Genomic DNA, 14,503 nt, shown 5'->3' with positions numbered 1-14,503 from the left:
CTATCTTGATTAATTTTAAATGTATTATTATATTACCATATTTAGTAGGGTAATTCAGTTGAATAAATTATTTGAAGATTAAAATTACACAATATCCTAGATTTAAATTGGTTAAACGTCAGTCTTAAATACTTTTATATAAATCGAATTTAGTCAAATTAAATCACACAAATACATGTAAACCAAATCGATTGAATTTGATTTACACTTTATACTAAATTGAAATGATCAAATTCGATTTAATGGAATAGATAAAACTTTTTTAATAAATCAACACAAGTAAGTTCGATTTACTTAGTTTTGTATCACAAAGTATAAATCGAATGAAATGTATTCGATTCACACTTTTTTTCTGACGCTAAGACAAAAGCAAGGAAAGCAAAAGAACAAATTCGTAACAAGGTAGGACCCAGCCTTCAATTCAACCTCAATTTATTATTATATTATTTTTTATTTGAATTGCTTTTAATGCAAATTTATTAAATACTTGTACCTATGTATACATCATATCGTATGAGTTATATTCTATTTTACATGATCAAAATGTCAAATTTTATTTGACACAACTGGCTACAATGCAATAAAAATTCGAGTAAATATCTTTTCTGGCTCTGATCTTTTTGAAAATAGACAAGTCGCTCCCTAACATTTGAAAAATCACAAATTAATCCCTGTCTATCTCTTTCGTTAGACACTTAGACCCTTCTGTGGCTCCCTCTATTTAAACTCGATGAAAAAAGCTAACGTATAACAGTGAGGTGGTGACTTGGCATGGACACATCATCTGACTTGGTTAGGACCATTTAGCTCCTACCCAATCAGCAAAATGGGGTGTCATTCTCAACAAAGGAGAGACGCGCGTTTTTTATGAGTCTCCCCTTTCCCCCTTACATATATCTTCAGTAGCAAAATCACCCTCACTTGATACACAAAATTACACATTAACCCTAAGAAAGTGAAACGTTTTTCTCTAAAGCAAGCTGACAAAGACTTCCAGCGAGGAGGTAGCGAGGGCATTATTGACGGAGCCATTGACGGCGCTACTAAGGTTAGTGTCATTTAGTTCATTGGCATCTTTTGGTTGTATTTTGTATATATTTTTTAATCTTGTTTTGCTACCCTTAGTCACTGTCTGATCAAGTAAAGATAGTTTGGTTATAATTGGTGTGGATGATTAGAGTAATTACTTAATCATAAGTGTTGCACATTTTTCTTCTAGCAAATGTCATATGAAATTGTCCTTGTTTTTCATTATGGGAGTTGGTTCGAAAGGGATTCTGATGGATTATTGTACTACTTTAATGGACAGGTTGAGATATCTTCTCTGTTGGACATAGATGATGTTAATTTCAAGGACTTGGTGAAAATGTTTAAGGGTCTATGGTATATAAGCTACAAAGAGATTTATTGGTATGATGGTACTGCCCCTGACTTGGAGTCTGAATTACACATTCTTAAGGGAGATAAGGAGATTAATGAGACATGTGACAAAAATATGGAGGATGTGGAGTCTGATTTACTGGTCATCTATTTTGAACACAATGTTAGCAAGCCGAATATAATTCCATAAGAGAGAACAGTGAATGAAGTTGTTGAAGTTGAGTCTTCTTCTAATGATGATGAATATGAGACCACTAAAGATGAGCCTTACAACCCCCCTCACCCGGATTGGAATCCAATAGCAGCAGTAGCGGTGAAAAAGGTAAGGCCAAGAAGAAGTGTGTGAGGAAGAATAAGAATGGTGGATTGAGTTCCGAACACAAGTCTACCAAGAAGAAGACAACTGGAAAACCAAATACTTCTAAAAAGAAGACTAATGTGCCACATGGTGAAATTGATGATAAGGACTTGTCTCCTAGGACTAAGAAGAAGAAGGAAAAAAGATATGTTGGAAGAGTTAGGAAACATATCTTGTCTCAAGAAGGAGGATGTAATGGGCCAAGGAGTGGGCTTAATAATGAAAGAGGTAATGGATCAGGTGAGGTGGATCCAACTCCAGAGGTAAGGGATAGGCCCATTTCAGAGCCTGTTACTGAGGAGGTGAACTCAGACATGGACAAGCCCTATGAATATGAATCCGAGGCATTTAACTTCCCATTTCTAGTGAAGAGGATATCCGAGGCATTTAACTTCCCATTTCTAGTGAAGAGGATGAGGATAGACCAAGACATCCTGATTTTAATGAGGAAAATGAATATGGTAAGGTTGAATTTCAGATAGGACAGCAGTTTACTACTATGGCACTGTTTAAGCAAGCATTGAAAGACTACTTTGTCTTTGAGGGTAAAGAGCTGCAATATTTAAAGAATGAGCTGAAGAGAATTAGAGCTAGGTGTGCTAAGGAGGATTGTTCCTGGCTTGTGTTCTGTTCCTATAATAGCCAGAGTATTTGCTATCAGATTAAGACACTTTATGGAGAGCATAACTGTGGAAGAAATTTAAGCAGTAATATGGCAGACAAAGCTTGGGTCACAAGCAAATTGGTCAAGAGGCTGCTAACCCGACCACTTATGACACCAAAGGAAGTCTTGGAGCATATGAAGTAGGACTATAATGTCTATATAAACTACAAGATGATTACTAGAGCCTTGAAGGATGCTAGAGAGGAAATAATTAGAAATGAGCGAGAATAGTATGGAAAGCTTCATGACTAAATGCATGAAATTCATAGAAGCAATCTGGGTTCTACTGGAATGATTGATGTAATTCCACAACCAGAAGGGCGTCCACTTTTTAATAGACTATACATATCTCTTGACGCATGTAAAAAAGGCTTTAAGGCGGGTTGTCAGCCTCTTATTGGATTGGATGGTTGTTTTCTTAAAGAATACTTTGATCTGTTGTTGGATAGGACACGAACAATCTTTTTTTGTTATAGCCTTTGCCGTAGTTGAACCAAAGAACACTGACTCTTGGAGATGGTTTTTGTCGATCTTGCAAGATGATCTTGGACTAATCATTGGTCATGGATGGAACTTCATGTCGGATTAACAAAAGGTATAAAGTTACTGAAATTGCAACTGTATGATTATGTAAGCTCGCCTAGCTTTAAATTCATTTGTGTTGTTTGTATTTTTTAAAGGAATTGGCTAATGCCTTGCATGAAGTTATGTTGCAAGCGAACCATAGAAATTGTGTGCTTCACATCTGGAAAAACTTCATCAAGCACTTTAAAAATAAGCAAACTAAGGGGTTGGTGTGGAAGGCTTCTAAGAACATAACAATGAGAGACTTCAGAAATTCAATGGAGCTTATAAAGAAGGTGAATAATGAAGCCTACGAATATCTAAACAACTTTGAACCGGCTGCCTGGAGCAAGGCATATTTTAGTCTCGGCCCTAAGGTGGACAACATAACAAACAACATGTGCGACGTGTGGAACGCAAAAATTATGGAGTACAGGATCAAACCAATTCTGAGTATGTGTGAAGATCTTAGATGCTACATTACAAGATAAATGGCAGAGCATAAACACATATTAAGCAAGTGCACTTAGAAACTGGTTCCAATTCAACAATTAAGATTGGATGAGTATGTTATACCAAAAAGCAATAAGTGGACTACAGAATGGGCTGGGGATGATGCTAGAGTGTTATTTGAAGTGCAGAGATACCAAACTAGGGTTGCTGTCAATTTGCATAAACAAACTTGTGCCTACAATGTTTGGCAACTAACAGGTTAACCTCTAACTTTGTCCTTTAGTATAATTGGTTGTGTGTTTATTTGAAACAATATGACATGTTATTCAACTGATTACTGTCAGGTCTACCTTGTAAATATGAAGTTGCTGCCATACCAAGACTGAAGAGATAGAATCTAAGGCCAGAAGTGTTTGCATATAAGTGGCTCACAATGGATGCCATAAGAGTTACTTATGGGGATTCAATCAAACTAGTTAACTTTGAAGAGTTCTGGGAGAAAACTAATAGGCTCCGTCCTGAGGCACAAAACATTAGGAGACACCTTGGAAGACCAACTAAGAAGAGGAATGTTGATGTGGTGGCAGAGGCTCAGATGAAAGAACAAGGTCACAAAGTGAAGAAGGCATTCCAGTTGACATGCAGTAAATGTTAACAGAAGGGCCACTATCATAGGACATGTAAAGGTGCACCAGTGAACCTGAATTGGCAACCAAAGAAAAAGAAGCCAAAGCAATAACCAGGTGGAAAGCAATAAGCACCTACTACTACAAATTAGAACCCAGAACAGGTCAAGTTGTAATATTGGTAATTCAATCTCTATGTGAACAATTTTGTGCCTAATTGATGCTAAATGTTTGTTGTATTTTTTTGTATTGCACAGAATTTGGATGGAGCTGAACCAATTGTAAGCAACAATGTGGTTGTGGCACCCCTAGACCTAGTGGCATCCCCCTTTTGAATTTTATATTAGGTATTTTTGTTGTGTTTGAAACTGATATGGACTAAGCTAAAATTGAAACAAACTTTTTTTTAATTGTAATTTGGTGCGGTATTTCAAAACCACAAATTAACTGACAAGTGCACCGGGTCATACCAAGTAATACCTCAGGTGAGTGAGGATCGATCCCACAAGGATTGATGGACTAAGCAACAATGGTCGAATAATTCCTTAGTCAGGCAAGCAGAAAATGATGTTTTGGGAGTTCAAAAAGCATTAAACAGTAGTTCAGATAGTAGAGAATGCAAACAGTAAGAATCATGTGAAATAGATGTGAGAAGGTAGTTAAGGTATCGAAAATGTTTATCGTTCTGGATTCAGTTTTCTTACCAACTAATTTAATCATGCAAAATTCATTTCATGGCAAACAGTCAGTGACTAAACCTTAATGTGTTAGTGATTTAGTCTCCTTTAACCTAGTCAATCGTCAATGTCTTGGTCACTTAATTTCGATTAGAGGGTTAAGTTCAATTCTATTTTATGGCCACAGAGACCCTAATTACCCAAAGCTAAGAGGATTATATGTCATGCATCCTGATTAGTTCAAGTAATTAATAATTTAGGAGGAATTTACTTTCAAGCTGTTGTTCAGGTGAGATATCTCTTCCAAGAATCACAAGAACGCATATAGAATAAGGTTAGAGTCCTCTCCCAAGGGTCACAAGAACGCATCTAGAATAAGAGTCATACTCTCGTTCCACCCAAATTCATAAAATGAAGAACAAAAGTAATGCTTGAAACTAAATCAATACATTAGTTAAAATAGAAGAATAATAATCTTAATCCATAGCAATAAACAGAGCTCCTAACCTTAACTAAGGAGGTTTAGTGGCTCATGATTCAGAGAGAAAACTAGGGTTCAGAAAATGTGAAAGTGCCGAAGTCCAAAGATCCCCTCGAAGGGTGAATTTTTTTTCCTTTTATATCTAATCTAATTTGATTTGAAACTAAAATAAAATAATAAATTCTAAACCTAAAAGATTTTGTTTGTAATTAAAAATAACTAAAATAAAATAAAATAGAGTAATTAAAAGCTAAATCCAACTAAAGATACTCCTTTGATGAGGTTGTGATCTGGATTGCCTGACGCTGGCAGTTAGCTCCCTTGAGGGCAGAAACTCCTCTAACGTTGCTGAGTTACTGGTGCTAAACGTCAGCTTGGCATTTAGTGCCCTAGTGGGCAGCTCCAATTCTTCTCTTTATTGCATAAAACTCTGCCAAACTGATCCGAACTTCACCTAAAATAATTAAAACACCATAACAACTCAAAGTATCATCTAAGGAGGATTTTAACACTAAAATATACTTAAACTCAATAAATTCTAACTTAAAATAAATAGAAAATAAGGGAAAGATGCTCACGCATCATACTTATCAGGCTAAGGCAAAAAAACAAAAGAATTTTTTTTTTCAAATTCAGGAGCACACTCATACTAATGCAAGAACCAAGAGTGGAGATCCAATTCTTATAGTCTGTGCCACTACAACCAGAGGTCTTTTTTAATTGTCAAATAACCATATACACTGCAAAAAACTTTTAGCCCACTATATCAAACTGAAATATATTTTTATGTTTTGCTTTAGGGAATGGATGTTACTGCTAGCCCTTCAGTGCCAACTAATCCAAATTCTTCCGACCATGGAGTACAATCCATAGCCAAGCAAACAATCACTAGGAGCAATACACAAGACCACCAACTCAGGAGCAATAACACACTAATGCTGACATTGGTTCAGGAATTGCAACAACCTTTAAATTTGTTCCCACACTAGGCCTGAATGCACCCCCTGGATTCAAGCCAACATATGGCTTAAGGCCACTAAAGAAGAAATGGCAAATTCATACCCATGGTTACTATCATAGGATTGGTGTGTTTTACTTTTTTTTCGGTTGTTATGCATCTTGGATGTATTAAAGATTGAGACCTTTTATTTAATGACTTGGAATATGTAACCGACTTGTAGTTACTTTTTGTTTAGGTGTAGGGATTTAGCTCCAAAACATGTTTTCTTATTTCTAGCTGATACATCAGCAGACTAAACTATGCCTATGTGCATAGCATTATGAATGAAATTTCTATGCTTTTTGATATATATCAAACTATCCAAGGTTTCATAGATCCATAACTCTTACACAAAATTAGATTATCATTAATACAAAAAAATCACAATCCATCCATATAGAACATGGTAACTATAGATCAGTTGGTCTATCAGAGTGATTGGGTAATCAGACGTGTAAAACATGTGAGGCAATGGAATTTGTCCTATGATTACGTGCTGCCTAGAATCCCTATATCGCCTAGGACTCGAGCTCCCGTTCGGAGTCTGTTTTCTCTTGGATTGAGCTGATTGGGATCGGGAGTTGGACCTTCCTCGTCTATCATGGTCATCATATGGCTCCTCACGGTGAGAAGTTCCTCTCCGATTTTGCCGATACTTGCCCTCATGTCGGTGATCTCGAGACCTCTCCTGAGTCGTTTTCTCACGTCCACGGTAGTGACCTCTAGCTGCACAACTTCGAGATCGAGATCTTCGAGATTGCGGGCATTCTTCCAACTTTCACTCTAGCTCCTACATCTTGTGCTGCATTTCTTGCATTTCTTCTATTTTGTGCCGTATCTCTTACATGGTGTGGTCATAGTCCTATGCCCCCAAACTAATGATATGATGTTCTCCATTATTGTGCCCAAACCCTGGAGGGACTTGACGTTCATCCGTGGAGTTGGGATCAGTTTCATGTCTGTCCTCGCAGAGAGTTTCTTTGAACGGAGTGTTTAGATTAATGGTTGATTGGATCTTGTGTTCAACTATGGTGCAAAAAATTTTGGGATCTCCATAGACAGCGCCAATGTTTGTACCTAGCCCGTGATACGAACTTGAGAGAATCCGAGATCCCGAGGTAAGTTGTTTACAGTCCACGCTGGGAGGACAACCTGTGATAACACTCCAAAACTTAAGTCGATAGTGTGTTTCTTATAGAGATGACAATATCTCATTGTCTTAGGAGCCCCATTTTATGTACTTCTTGAGTGTTCATTAAGTATTTATTGTTGGATATGCATTTACATTGTTTGTTAGTGGTTTTTCTGATCTGTGGTTATATTCATATCTTGGATGCGTTTCCTGTTGTAATGTCGGTAACGCATAATTTAGTGCGGTTGAAATTTCCACTACCCGTTATTGTCCATAACACATGTATATATGTTTTATGTTTGGCAAAGGACATACATAAAACACATAAAACTTTAAAAATTCAATAATACCCTCATCATCTATCTTCACCACCATTCATAATTTTTCATCAACCACCACACTAATTCTTTTCTTCCACCTCCATTCATAACAAAAAAATTATACAAATAATAAATATTCTAGTAATTTCAACAACAAATTCAATAATTTTTTTAAAAAGCATAGATTAATAATAAAAAATAAAAAACTTTATTTTAGAAAAAAAAATCCAAAAAGGGACAAATAAAAGGATGAATAGAGATGAAGATGGAGTTATCATGGATTGTAGGGGTGAGCACGAGTCGGTTTGGTTCGGATTTATGGTAAAATTAGAATCGAACCGATTAAAATGTAATTGGTTCGGTTTGGTTCGGATTTGCATTTTTTTGTACATGTACCCGAACCAAACCAAATCGATTAAGAACGGATTGGTTCGGTTCGAGTAATTGGGTACCCGATGACTTTGAAATTCATAAAAAAAACCAAATTTTTATCTTAAAAATTCAACAAGTACAATAAACATGTAACATCAATAGAAATAATCCAAACATGTTAAACACCAAATACATTAAAAACTAAACTCATTAAAATCCAAACATATTAATAATGAATAATAATTGTCTAATGGAAAAGCCATATATATTTTTTATTTTTTTATTTAATTAATATATGATTGGGTTCGCGGGTTGGTTCGGGTTCTGCACTCCCAAAACCGATACCTGAACCAATCACTAACAAAAGTCATCGGTTTGGTTCGGGTTGGACCCGATTACCCATTGGTTTCAGAACCAATTTAATTGGTTCGGTTCAAATTCGGATGGGTGAAGAACTGAAGATTGATGGTTTAGAATTCAGAATAAATTCCCGTTGCAGGTATAGTTTCTAAACCAAGCAACCATCCTTTCTTACAAACGTTTTGGTTGTCACAAGTAACAAACCCCTAAATAAATTGATAACCGAAGTATTTAAACCTCGGGTTGTCTTCTCAAGGAACTGCAGGGAAGTATGTTCTTATTATTGGTTATGAAGATTGTAAATTGGGGTTTTGAAAGTAGGGAGCAACTGGATGCATTCCCCCACTTTATAACCTATAATATGTGCTTTCTGTACTTGGATCTGGGCCAAAAAGAGCTTTAGAAATCATTGGGAGCATTTTCTGTAATTTCTGGTGTGTGGCCTCTGTCACGCGTCCGCGTGGGTCACGCGGTCGCATCATCTGGAGTTTTCCTTATCACGCGTTCGCTTCGGTCATGCGTCCGCATCATCTGTGTTCTGCTCAAGGCGCACGTTCGCGTCGCGCTCTCTTCGTGCCAGACATGCGGCCGCGTCGCCCACGCGTTCACGTCGCTGCCAGTTTCTTCAAAAACTCTATTTTGTGCTTTCCTTCCATTTTTGTATGTTTCCTTTCTATCCTTTAAGTCATTCCTGCCTTTAGAATATCTGAAACTACTTAACACACAAATCACGACATCGAATGGTAATAAAGAGTAATTAAAATAATTATTTTTAAAGCATAGGAAACATGTATTTCACATATATCACATAATAAGGAAGGGAAAGTAAAACCATGTAATTAACATGAATAAGTGAATGAAGGATTGAATAAACTACTTAAATTAGGCACAAAATATATCATAAAATATGGGTTTATCAACCTCTCCACACTTAAACAATAGCATGTCCTCATGCTAAATCCAAGATAAAGAGTAAGGTTAAAGTTAAAGTGGTGGAATCTCGTGCAATGCAATCTATTCTAAATGCAACTACTTAAATGAATCATGCAATTCTAATTGTCATTCACTTGTATATAAAACTTACATGTAGTTGAATTAATTTACATTCTCAAGGAATTATATATGCATAGCCAAACCTTAGATAATGTTAAAGTACTTTTACAATTGAGATGGGAAAGAAAAATATTGTACAAATTTGTAAGACAATTAACAATTTAAGCAGAGATATATGTTGATGAACTATTGAACCCTCACTGGATTTTGTGTTTACTCTCTAGTCACTCAGTGTTTATTAGGTTAATCACTCTATTCTTCTTTTTATCCTTACTTTCTATAACTTTATTCTTCATCTAACCAATCAACAATTACAGAATACAGACATACAAAAATCATGAGGTCTTTATTTAAGGTTGTAATGGGGCCAAGGTAAAGGTAAGGGTATATGTATAAGGCTAAGTGAGTTAATAAGTGAATCCTTGATTAGTCTAAGATCTCACCTAACATACATATTTTGTAATTCAAAGGTTTCTTTACCTATTTACCCAAATTTTCTCACTTTGTATTGCAAGCTCATATATTAACTTTAACTTTTGTCCCATGTGCATTAATTCCTTTATTTTGCAATTGGAGAATTTTTTGTATTCCCTTTATAATATATATATATGCACATGGTAATTTAATTATTTTGATTTCACATGAGCATGCTTCCCAAAACTTTTATTTTGAAATGTCTTTATTCTTTTTAATTTTTTACCTTTGTTTCTATAATCCATGTTCCCATAAGGTTCCCCACACTTAAACAATACACAATTTCTATCTTAAGCTAACCAAGGATTCAACTTGGGATTTTTTATTTTGTTTTTCTGCTTAAGGCTAGTATTGTGGTTTATAGAACAAGAGGGGATTAAAAGCTCAAGGGGGCTAACAAGGGTGATGTAAAAGGTAGGCTAATTTTGGGATAAGTGAGCTAGAATCAAACAATGGCCTCAATCACTTTTTTGGTATGTATCTATATTCTATAATTGGACATATAGATTAAAACAAAGTAAAGAACATTAGAATAAAAAAGAAGGGCGAAATACACAGGAATAAAATATTATGGTTTGAATGTAACCATACAATTAAGTTCAAAACTCACAGGCTGTGTGTTCTCTAGCTCAAAAATCATATCTCAGTTATATATGTCATGTAAGTGAAAAATTAAGAGTTTCCATTATTCTCAATGTAAACCTTAGGGTGGCTTTAAAGTTTTAGTGTTTCTCCTTGATGAAATGTTGTTAACTAACTAACATGTAATGCTATATATACAAGGTGTGGATTGTTTTTATATTAAAGTCTCTAGTTTACTTCCTTTTTATTTTCAATTTAAACTAAACTATCATATACTAAAAGGGTAAACTATACTAATTAATCCACATATTCTATAACTAATAAGTTAGAATTGCAACTAAACTAACTGGCTAAAATATAAACTAAAGTGCAAAATGCAGAAATAGAGTAAAAATACATGAAAAGAGCAATGTATAAGTACTGAGAAATAAAAATAAAGATAAAAATACAGAAAAATAACAAAATAAAATAAAAAGAGTCTGTAGTGGTTCACCAAGAAAAATACGCCAGAGATGGCGACCTCCCCACACGTAATATAAATCATTGTCCTCGATGCTCACTCAAGCAGGGTGTGAAGGAGTGTCATCACTGGAATGTTGTGTGGCTGGAGTCTCTGTGGTGGTGGCCTGAGGGTCTGCTTGCTGCAGAGGAGGTGCTGACTGTATAGGAACCTCTGGGTTTGCAGCCTGAATCTGATGCGGGGCCTCCTGTTGTGGCGTAACCTGCTCCGGGTCTGCCTGCTCAGCCTCTTTCTGTGGATGGGTCTCCGCCTCATGATCATCCGCCTCCTCCTCAGATGGCTCTGATTGTGTGTCAGGCTCGGAGGGGATGTCGCCGCCAGATCGTATCATCAGCTTTAGGTGCTCATAGCGTCGCTTGCTGCGACGCTCAGATCTCTCATATCGGCGTCGGTTGCGGTGCTCCATCTGGTCTAGCTACTGAAATAGGCGGTGCACGAGGTGATAAACTGGTTCTGAGGCAGGTGGAGGTGCAGTGGTGGTAGCTGGGGTAGCAGTAGATGAAGAGGGGCAAGCTGAAGGTGTGGCTGTCTCATCAGGGACGGTGAGGAATGGATGTCTGTAGCCCAAAGCCAGAAAGTTCCTGCTGTAAGGGATAATCTTCTTACATTCTGCAGCAGGTGGCTTCTCATCAACATCCTCCCAAGGCACGTCAGCTCGATGGCCGAGGTGGGTAATCAGATATAGAAAGGGGAGAGTGCCTCTGACGTGGACCCTGGCCATGTAGTACCGGATGAATCGTGGCAGGTACAGGTCCTTACCCTCCATCACACACCAGAGGAGGGTGATCATAGCGGCAGGTAGCTCCGTCTCGTGAGTACTCGGCATAACAAAGTTGCTCAGGATCTGGTGCCAGAGCCAAGCCTCATCATTTAAGTATATCCTCTTGATTCCCTTAGGCATGGTGGTGTTTTGACCCATGACCCATGGGACAGTCGGGTCAAGGGCTATCCTTGCCTTGACCGCATCCCAGTCAAACCTCATGAAGCGCATGTCCTCCTCGGCCTTTTGGTAACCATCGAGCTGATCGGATTTAGGCTGAACCTTTAGAATATCCTCAATGGCCTCTTCAGTGACCAGTATCTACTTCCCTCTTAGGTTCACTGCATCTAGGGAAGTTTTGAGGTAATTGCAGTAAAACTCTCTTACCCAAGAAGCATTGACCTCTGTCAGGTTTCTCTCCAGGAAGAACCAGCCTCTTTGTTTGATCTGATCGGAGGTGTATTACTAGAGTTCTTCCGGAATTTTCAGAGTCCGCTCCAGGTACAGGTTCCTGGAGGTTGCAAACACCGGATACTTCAACTCGCAGTATCTGTTTGCAAACTTAGTGGGATTAGTGGCAGGGAGTAGCTGGTCAGCCTTCTCCTGCGGGGTAAAGTGTTTCTCCCGCCAGGAGTCATCATGCATGATGTCCAGGATGGACATAGAGGATTCTCCTCTTTTTCGTTTGCCAGTTGTTGCCTTTCCTTTTCCTTTTCTTTGAGTGTCAGACATCCTGAAAAACAGAAATCTATGAGATAATAAAAACGGGAAAACAAGTAGGCAAATAACAAAATAAGCACAAAGTGGCAAAGGAGCAGTAGAATAATTAAATGAGTTGAAGAATTGTGCATTTTGGATTGGTTCGGGAATAAAAAGCTGAGATGAGAAATTTCAATCCAAAAAGTAATAGAATTCATGTTAATTAGGAAAAACCATAAACATGCCTTGAGTTAAAAAGTAAAAGTGAAGAGTGAGTCAAAAAGCAGAGGGGGTTGTTAGAAAGGTAAAAGTGGTTTTAAATTGAAAAAGAGGTTAGAAATAAAAAATCAGTGAGTTAGTAAAAAAAAAGTTAAGGTAAGCGGCATGATGATTGGTTTCTAAGTAACAAGAATTTCACAATTTGAAGCAACAGACAACTCATATTTAAGCAAGGAAATCAAGGTGTTGATGATTCATATAGATATACTAATAACGAAAAATTGAAATCAAATCATCAATAATGTGATTTATAAACCGGGGAAACAAAAGGAATAAGAATGCTGGCCCGTGCATTCATGAATTGGTTTGGTGAAAGCTAAAGAAAGCAAAATTGAAAATGCCAAAACCAAGACATGAATGAGAATCAAAACGATTTATAGAAAATTGGGCAGCATTCCGGCTAAAATTGGATGTTCTCGGAAAATAAACAGCAAGCAGAATAGTTCATATAAACTAAAATAAACTGCAAATAGATATAAATAATATGAACATGAAAGAGCAGTCGCAATAGCAGCATGAACAGTAAGAACATCATATGAACAATACTTAGATCACAGCAACAGCAGAATTGCAAAAATTATAAAACAAGTAGCAAGAACATCGCAATTAAACAGGCCTAAATCCACTAACCACATCCTAGGCTACCTAACCACCTAGAATCCACTACAACATGCATATCTAACTAGCCTAAATGTAAACAGAAACGGAAAAAATTGCAATTGACTACGAATTGAAATAAGAGTGGCGTTCGGCGGAACCTGGTAGGCGTATGAATTAAGCTAAGGAACTGAGAGATGGCTGGGGGTGGTTGCGGTGGTGGCTGACGCAGCGGTGATGGCGGTAGGCACGGCGGTGAACGGCTGTCCAGCGGCATGGGTTGCTGTTTGGGGTAATGGGAGGGGTAGGTGTTAAGGGGGAAGGAAGGGAAGGGGTGAGGGTGTTGGTGGTGGGTGGAGCAGTGGTGATGGTGGCTTGGTGGCTGTGGCTGGGCGCGGCGGTGGACAGGGTAGGGTTTCGCGTCACTGGGGGGGTTAATGAATTTGAATCCACGCGATCGCGTGGGGCACGCGATCGCGTGGCTGGGGTGGAATGGGGGTTGACGCGATCGCGCGGGTGGTGCAATCGCATGGAATGGGTAAAAGGATGAATGACGTGATCGCGTGAGGCATGCGATCGCGTCGCTGAAAATTGTGCTAAACGCACAATTCCAGCGTCGTTTCAGCGCAACTCTCTGTCTCCACTGGGGTGTCATGATATCCGCGCGACGTGATTGCATTGCTCACGCTGTCGCGTGGCATGGGTGTTGTGCAAGTGACGCGATCGTGTCAGGGACGCGACCGCGTGGGTCATTTTGTGCGAAACGCACAACAGCCGCACGATTCCTGCCCAACTTTCTGGGCGTTGGATCTTTACGCTGATCTCCAGATCACGCGGCCGCGTGAATGACGCGGACGTGTGGGAGGTGGTTTTCGCAACTGACGCGATCGCATAAGCAATGCGGTCGCGTCGCACGCCCCTTTATATATATATATATATATATATGCAATTATGCAATTATGCAGTATGCAATGCTAATGAATAATATTCAGGTTCAATTGAAAAAGAATAAAAATAAATAACACGAAATAAAATTGAAAAAGAAACGACCATACCATGGTGGGTTGTCTCCCACCTAGCACTTTTAGTTAAAGTCCTTAAGTTGGACATTGAGAGAACTTTTGAAGAGAGAACTATTGCGCGGTCTAGAAA

The sequence above is a fragment of the Arachis ipaensis genome, chromosome B10 (genome assembly GCF_000816755.2).
Source record: "Arachis ipaensis cultivar K30076 chromosome B10, Araip1.1, whole genome shotgun sequence".
Taxonomy (NCBI): Eukaryota; Viridiplantae; Streptophyta; class Magnoliopsida; order Fabales; family Fabaceae; genus Arachis; species Arachis ipaensis.
The sequence above is the reverse complement of the archived record's forward strand: the minus strand, read 5'-3'. Positions refer to the sequence as shown.